Source organism: Delphinapterus leucas, chromosome 11 (assembly GCF_059928025.1).
Source record: "Delphinapterus leucas isolate spDelLeu-1000000601 "Yukka" chromosome 11, BTC_Dleu_Yukka2, whole genome shotgun sequence".
Classification (NCBI taxonomy): Eukaryota; Metazoa; Chordata; class Mammalia; order Artiodactyla; family Monodontidae; genus Delphinapterus; species Delphinapterus leucas.
This window is the reverse complement of record NC_143139.1, coordinates 1,504,955-1,513,884: the sequence shown is the minus strand read 5'-3', so window position 1 is coordinate 1,513,884 and position 8,930 is coordinate 1,504,955.

Below are 8,930 nucleotides of genomic sequence, written 5' to 3'. Positions count from 1 at the left end.
CTCATGTGCAAATGGAACATTCTCCAGGATAGATCATATGTTAGGCCATAAAACAAATCTTAACAAATTTCAAAAGATTGAAATCATACCAAGATCTTAATAATGTCAGCTTACCCACAGTTAAGCAGGGTCTGGAAGACTGACTCACATTACTCAAACCTACAATAGTCCAACACATAAACCCTGCCAGGGGACATAGCTTTCCAGGATTAGAATGTTCTCAATTTCTTCCTGCTATCAAAATACTTCAGTAATTAGAGCATTTCTTGGTGTAGTGGTTTTTAAATATGTCCACGGTTTATTTGACAATACTTTTCTCAAGAGGTGAAATCTAATTCCCCTCCCATTGAGTGTAGGCTGCACTTAACGACTCACTTTGAATAAGTAAAATGGGGCAGACGTGATGGTATGTGATTTCCAAGGCTAATAGGTCATAAAAGATATTTTGGCTTCCACACTGCCTTTGTTTGCATCACTCATTCTAAGGAAGTCAAATGCCATGTCATAAAGACACTCTAGCAACTCTGGAGAGGCCCACAGATGAGGACCCGAAGTCTCCTGCCCACAGTTGAGTGAGAGAACCATCTTGGAGGCAGACCCTTCAGCCGTGGCAGACATATTGGCCAAAACCTCATGAACGACCCCAAGATGGAGCTATTCAGCTATGTCACTCCTGAAGTCCTAACCCTCAGAAACTAGGAGATAATAAATGTGTGTTGCTTTAAGTCATCAAGTTTTGGGGAAATTTGTTATGCAACGTGGTGATCAAAATTGTATTGTAATCACTGCTCTTTCATCTCCAGGGTTCTCAGTTTGGGTCAGGTTTGTCCCTGTCTGGGTCTGCCCTGCTTTCAATCTTCCTTGGCTGCGAACTCAGCTCCATCTCTGGCAGGGATCAGAAATGGGCTGGTGTTTTTCAGAAATGATGACAGAACAGAAGGTGCACTCTGGGAGGTTCCAACCTGACCGTTGTAATCCAAACTCTGTGTGCATGTGTGTTCAAATATCGATAAGCTTTCCTTAGATCCTCTAGGGTTCTTAAGGAAGAAGAGGTTAAGAACCATCCTCTAACAACAACAACAACAAAAATCCTTGGGGGCAGGGTCCCTCTCTGTTCATCTCTGTCTCTCTCATAAGGCCTGTCAGGGTGAGGTACACATGACAGATGTACAATTAAGGTTAACAGGCGGGCTTCCTTGGTGGCGCAGTGGTTGAGAATCTGCCTGCTAATGCAGGGGACACGGGTTCGAGCCCTGGTCTGGGAGGATCCCACATGCCGCGGAGCAACTAGCCCGTGAGCCACGATTACTGAGCCTGCGCGTCAGGAGCCTGTGCTCTGCAACAAGAGAGGCCACGACAGTGAGAGGCCCGCGCACCGCAATGAAGAGTGGCCCCCGCTTGCCACAACTAGAAAAAGCCCTCGCACAGAAACGAAGACCCAACACAGCAAAAATAAATAAATAAACTCCTACACCCCCCAAAAAAAAAATAATAACAGGCAAGTGGATGACTATCCACACTGCTACTTTCCCATCAACTTGCTTATACGTGTTTGCACGCACACACGTGAGTATAAGCCGGCTCACACCCATGCACATACTTTGTATTAGTTAGGATTGCTTATACGTGTTTGCGTGCACACAAGCGAGTATGAGCCTGCTCACACCCATGCACATACTTTGTGTTAGTTAGGATTAGGTTTGGCTGCCGTTAACAGAAACCTCCAAAGACCAGTGGCTTAAATAAGGAAGAGATTTGTTTCTCTCATGTGAACAAGGTTGGGAGAGGAGTGCAAGCTTGGTATTGTGGCTCCACGAACTTATTAGGCACCCAGGCTCCTATTTTTCTCCTTTGCCATCTTCGTTGCACAGCTTCCACTTCATGGTCCAAGATAGCTGCTCAAGATCCAGCCATCATGTTCACATTCCAGCCATCAGGAAAGAAGAGACAAAAAAGGGAATGCCATCTCCCTACAGGTACAATTCCAAGAAGTCTTATACACCCATTCTGCTTACACCTCACTGGCCAAAACTTAAGCACATGGTCACATCTAGCAGCAAAGAAGCTGGGAAATGTAGCTTTATGCCTGGCTAAAAATCAGGGGTTCCTTTTCCACATAAGAAGGGAATAAAGGATATTGGGGGGGGGAGATTGGCATTTTATGCCTCACACCAGGAGGAAGCAGACAAAAGAAACAAGTCAGAGAGCTTGTGGGTTCCCAGTAGAGGAAAGGCAGGGATGCTGTGGCTTGAAGGAGAGTGGAGGATGGGCAGCAGGGAGGCAGGTGGGCATGGTGGGTGGTCAGTGAGGGGACAGAGGGGGGCTTATCTCACAGCTACTTCCCCAGGCCCCCTGGGTGGTGCTGCAGGAGAATCCCAAGAGGAGGGTGTGTTCGCCTCTGTTGGGAGGAATGCTGATCCCCTCCCCGCGTTTCCCTGAAGAGGAACATCGGTCCATAGCACTTGGGCCTCTCTCCACCAAGGCCGAGGACACGGGACTCTCCTGATGGGTAAGCTTGGAAGGAAGAATGGGCAGCCGCGGCTCGGCCTCTCTTCCCTCTGGGAGCTGCCCCATCAGGGGCCCCGGTGTTCGGTCCAGTAATGAGGGGCTGGGGTTTCAGCTGTGCCAGGGATGGCTGGATAAGTGTAATTCAAGGGTAGAGTGTCAGCAAGTCCATTCTTCTCCCAAATAAGCCATGCTCTCCAACAAGCTTTCAGCAGGAATACATCTGACCTTTATTTCCATCTGCCCCACATCTGTTTTCCAACGGAGTTAGATGTAAGCAGGAAAGCAAGGTCGTCGGTTATGATTTATCGCCCAAGCCCCGACAGCCTCCTCCCACTGCCTTCACATGCCCTGCCGATTAGTGGAATAAGTGGCCTCCAGTGTGGCTGGGAGGTCCCCCAGTGCCCAGGCCAGCTCCCGGACCCCTCCCCCCAAACCCCCAAGGAATCACCTTCTACACCTTGCATAGAATGTTGACTGAAGACGGGGCAAACTGGGACACAGAAAGTTGAGATAATTCACTCCATGGTATAAATGGCTGACGCGCCCATCCTGAATGCGGGCTTTGTAAGTGGGCAGGAGGGGGACGTTGAGGCACCACAGGGTGGCAGTGGGCAGAGCAAAGGCTCACAGGGGCCCGAGGGCTCGGAGCTCAGCTCCCACCAGATCCCCCAGCACAAGGTCACTGTGCTGCTCCGTGTTTCCAGGCCCACCTGTACCCCCTGCTCGGGAAAGGCAGGCAGGGGACATGGCTGTGTTAATCCTGGGTGACAAGGTTTGGTTCCTGGATGGCCTTGTGCTGCAGTGGGTCCGGGTGGGAGCCCTGGTCCACCAGGTGGGACAGTGTCAGATGGATTACCTGGCCTTGATTTGCAGCCAGGTAACATTTACAGAAAATCTTTAAAACCTGCTGAGGTAAAGCACTGTGTCATCGAGCCCTGCCCCCCGCCTCTGCCCTGCCGCCCTGACTGCAAAGAGGGCAGAAGGGTGACTTCTGACACCTTGGCCCCTCCTTAGAAGTCCTATAGAACGTCTTCTGTGAACAGATGAACGCAGGGCTGCGGCCCTGGGCCTCACACGGAGGGGAGGGCATTCGGGGGACGAGGGGGAGAGGAGGCTCCTGGGGAGTCTGACTGTCCTCCCACAGATGGCTGGGGGGAGCAAATGGAGGGGCTGCCCCGCATCTCCAGCCCTGGGCGGGGCACAGCCTGAGCCTGAGCCTGGCTGCTGCCCGCTGGTGTGCGTTTTTATGTCTCATGACCTAGTCCTGCCTGCAAGAGGATCAATGACATCTCACCAAGACTTTAGGTCCAACCACCGATTGACAGGAAATAAAGGGCAGAGGGACAGGTCAGGAGCATCGAGGGGATGCCCTCAGTTCTGGACGGGGGCACTCTACAGGACAAACGGCTTGTTCCGTCACCAAACAAACTGGAAGAAACAGAAGAAAAGAAAAAAAGAGCAGTGACGGAGCCTGTAGAGGTGCTGTTGAAATGGTGCGCGGTAACCCCTGCTCTCCTCCTGGGGAAGCTGGCCGGCCTCTCATCTCAGGCCCCGGCTGCACCCCGGTCCTCACCAGAGGCTTTCCTGCCAAGATGAACTCAGGGTTGGTTTTCACTCAGAGGCTGGCACCTCCTTCCGCTCTAGCCATTGGTGCTACCGCCTCCCCATGGACCGAGTTTTCTCCCTGCAGTGTTAACACCTCCTTCAGAGCACAGAACTGACTGTCAGAGCCAGAAAGGGCTCTAAGAGCACACCGGGCCCAGCACCTCCTGTGATAAAATGAGGCCATCAGCCCAGAAGCCCTGTGAGCCGTGGATGAGGGTTGGAGCACTGGACATGGTGGCAGAGACCTCTGGCTGGCGCTCAGACCTCAGGGACCAGCATTCTTCTCTCTTTCCCGCACTGACCTCCCCAGATGCACCCCCATCCGACCCCTCACCTCCCACGGGCCTCCCAGTCTGTGGGGCAGGAATCCACGTGGAACCAGAGCTCACGGCCCTGCCACACTCCTCCCAGGCTCTGACACATTCACCTCTCCTTCTGGCGGCTTTGTTGCATTTGGCCTTGGGTGAGTTACTGGGGTTGAAGTGTGGGCTTTTCTGGAAGAGGTTTGGGGCCCCAGATACGGCTCCCAGCATCAGAGGATGTTTGGGGCAAGGAGGACTGAGGGGGTCAAAGAGAGGGCATTCCCGGAGCTCGCAGACCGAGGCGCTGACCCCTCAGCCTCCAACCCCCTTCTGAGCAGACAGAATTGCAGGTGTCCCTCATCTACAGAAAATTATGTCCAGTTTCTTATTTTTTCCTTCAAAATGTTGTTCATATATTTTCCTTTTTTCATTTCTACTTCTAATCTGCCTGGACCGGGTGTTTGACCTATAAAGCAAGACCCTGCTTCCCCCTGCTGCATAGATGACTGTTTCAAACGTCCTAGAGCCTTCCCTGGAGCTGGTGCCTTGGAGGAAGGGGCATGTGTATAAACCCAGGGAAGTGCCCTCAGGGCTTCTGTCACCTGGCCATTTATTCAGTCATTGCATATATTAGGTACTTATTACGTTGCAAGAGTTTTTGTGGGTTTTTTTGTGTATGGTTTCTTTGTTTGGTTTTTGGCTTTAGGGTTTTTTTTGGCCACACCATGAGGTATGCAGGATCTTAGTTCCCCAACCAGGGATCGAATCTGTGCCCCCTGCAGTGGAAGCGTGGAGTCCTAACCCCTCGGAGCACCAGGGAATTCCCAAGAGTTTATAATAACAGATATTTGAAAACAATCCAGGTGTCAGCTATCTGGGCCTTGTTTATTAAGCTCTGATGTGTCCCCACTGAGAAACAGTGAGACAGAGGGTGGGGAAAGACCCTCAACTAAAAGCAAAGCTCAGGAAGTGGGCAACGTGTGCCTTTCATCACAGAAAGAGGAAACAGAGAGTTTACATGTGCATTTGTTTATTTTGCACAAAGAAACTAATAAACATGGTGGGAAACATAGGTGGGGTGTGAAAGAGGTGTGGGGAGTAGAGGTGGGTATAAATCTTTCAACATATCCCTTTTCGTGTTTTTTTGATTTTTGAAATGTGATTCCATACCTATTCGAACTTCTTATTTTACTATAACAAAATTTAAACACGTCGATGGCCCTGCCCTCCCGTCCCGCTACGAGCTCTAAATGTGGCCAGAGGGCAGGACGCCCATGGCAGGAGCGGGCCTTTCTCCCGGAGGAGATGGGGAGCAAAAGCAAGGCAGGGGAGACAGGTAGTGCAAGTGAGACGGCCGGAGCCGGGGGAACGGACCGCAGGTCTGGTCACCGTGGGAAGGAGGAAGTGGAATTCCGGCCTATGTGTTTTCAAAGCGAGCGCACCTGCCCCTGTGGGTCTGAGGCGGAAAGGGCGCCGGGAGCGAGCGGAGGCACCTGCGCTACCGTGTGTGGCCACCAGGTGTCAGCAGCGCGCCGCCCGCCGCAGTTGCCGCCGCCACAGGTGCCGCAGGTGCCGAAGGTGCGGGCCGCAAGCATCGCCTTTGCTTTCCGACTCCTTCCTCCGGGCACTTCCCACCAAACGACGGTCCCCGGGGGCGGAGGCGGAGGACCCTGGACAAAGGCTCTGGGCAAGAATCCGTTCCTCCGGGGCCACAGGAAGCCGAGGCCAAGGGAAGCCAGGGGTCACGGGAGGGGTCAGCCTGTCCCCCGAGGGCTGATGCATCCCGGCCTCATGGAGCCCGAACAGGGGTGAAACGGCTGTCGTGTGTGGGTTAGGGGTTGAGCAGTGCGAACCCCACCCTCAGAGAACTGACCCAGGCCCACCAGGGTGATGGGCCCCTGACGGGAGAGAAAACAGCCCCGTATTGTAGGGTGACCACTGAGGCAAGACTCAGGAACCTGCTATCACCTGCTGTGTGACCTGGGAGAGTTACTGACCCTCTTTGGGCCCCAGTTGAGCCCTCTGTCCCTCAGAGAGGGTAGATAAAATGATCTTTAGGCCTCTCCCTGCTCTGATATTCTGTGAATCTAAAACTTCCAGTCCTCCCACCTCTTCCCCTCTGGGAGGTCTGGTTGGACTGGGCAGACCTCATCTCCTAACATACGGTCTCCGGACAGTCCCCAAGGAAAGGCCCTTTGGGAGGTTGGATCCTGGCCACCCTGAAGGAGGAAGAGGAAGAGGCTATTGGCTGAAAAGCCTGGACCCCGTGGAACCCAGCGTCTCTGCCCCAGCCGCACCGTTGGCAGGGAGAATCGGGAGCTACAGATGCTTCTCAGGGCAAAGCCCGTCTGAAATGGCTGCCTGTCCCCACCGTGATCCCAGATCCCACACGTCTGACGTCCGCGCTTCGGGACGCAGAAGAAGGAACAAAGAAGGTTACGTTATTTTAGGATGACTGCTAATTAAAGTAGCATATATTATGTATGTGAAAGTAGTATTTATAATCTAGCAAGCTGACTTAATTTCGGTCGATAGATGCATCTACACGTAGCCAGACCTCAAGGAGTCCAGTCTTGCAAGAGGCATGGCTCACATCAGTGCTTCAAACTCCTGACCTGGGGAAAGGGACATTTGGGGATCTGGACAAGGTGGCTGAGATGGGTCGCAGAATCCTGTTCTGGTGAACTTTAAAAATTAAACAGTCAGGTCTTCCTGAGGAAGTTCCGGACAGCACCTGATAACCAATCGATCAATCAGAGAAAGTTCTTTTTACAGCAGAATGGCAGCTCATACATATGGAAGAAATGGTAGAACCAGAAAAACCACCATTTGGTGGTTGTCTCCTCCAGATATTTTCTACGGCATCTTACATGTCCTTCCTATTATGTGACCTTGACCATCTTCCATCAGAAGGCAAGGCCTCTCCCCCTCCTCTTGAAACCGGGAGGGTTTAGCCTAGAGAGATATGACCCAAGAGTATGGCAGATGTGATGCCAGGGGACTTCCAAGGTTATATCAGAAAAGGCAATAGAACTTCTGCTTTGTTCCCTGAACGTGTACTCTTGAAGCCTTCGGCCGCCATGCTGTGCAGAAGCCCACCCGGGCCTGTGCAGAGACCCCTGGCTGAGGCGGGAGGCTGTGTGGAGACAAGGAGGTCCCGGCCAGCCCCCCGCCGCTCCCACCCCTCCAACTCATGGAGAGACGGAACTGCCGCAAACAGAACTGCCCAGCTGGGCCCACCCCAAATCCCAGACCCACAGAAACCGTGAGAGACAATACGTCTTATTGCTTTCTTAAGCCACTAAATTTTGGGATAATTTACTATACAGCACTAGGTAACTAAAACAGCCACGAGGGGAGTAATAGTCTCGATTCAGACACTAATCCTCAGTGGATGCACATTCTCCCTTTTGCCTAAAGCTAATTTCTCACCAGAGTTCAGCATCATTTCTCCTTCCTTTTATTCTAGAATCTTCTGATTATCACCTTTTTCATTTATATTTTCAGGTGCTCAGGACAGTGGGCAACGTGTGCCCTTCATCACAGAAAGAGGAAACAGTTTACGTGTGCATTTGTTTATTTTGTACAAAGAAACACAAGAAACTAATAAACATGGTTTATTTATTTATGTTTAGAGTTCTTTGTACTATTCTTGCTACTTTTCTGAAGTTTCACATTATTTCAAGATTATAAGATTGAATGTTCCATGGTTTTCCCTGAGGTTGGATCCCAACTTCTAAACTGCTGGAAGAGGGGATGATTCACATCTCCAACGGCATTCCCTCAGATGGATCTTCCAGAACTGCCCCCCACCCCAAGCTGTCCTGGACGGAAGCAAAACTCCAGGACCAGGAGGCCAGGCCAGGGCACCCATCGCGGGCCAGATGATGGGGACTCTGGTTTTCCAGCCCAGACCATTCATCTGACAAAGGAGGACAAAGGATTTGACCTCACTCTAAAAACAAATAGATACAGACTCCAGGAGTTCAAATCACAAAAAGTGTTTTGTGAACAGGAGGTTTTGCTACAGATTTCCTTTAAAGAAAGAGCGAGCCCCCGGGTGCAGCAAGGTTTTGCTTATAAGAATTCAACTAACACAAGTTTTCCCCGAAGACCTGTATGTCAGGGCCCCTCTGGGAAGTCACAGGAGGAGTGAGTGAAACAAGTTCTACCTTCTCTGCCCGCCGCAGAACCCGGGGGCCACAGCTCCTCCCTCCTGGCGAGTCCCGATCTGGCTCTGCTGGTGTTTCTGTTTCTCTGCTGGGACTCTGCCTGTTGAACCGGCACGAAGGCAACACAGCTGGTTAGTTTTCCCAAATCAGAGACCCTACACTCCTGGGAGACCCCCAGGACTGCGGCAGCTTGCTACCGAAGCCCGTTCTGCTAAGTTCCGTTGTCACCATTCATTGAATCGAAGTCAGCTCAGTTGGGACCCGTGTGCCCCCTGCTGGGATTGGTTAAGGGCCATGAATCAAAAGGTCTTCAAGGGCATCTGGTTCCCTCTGGATACCAGCC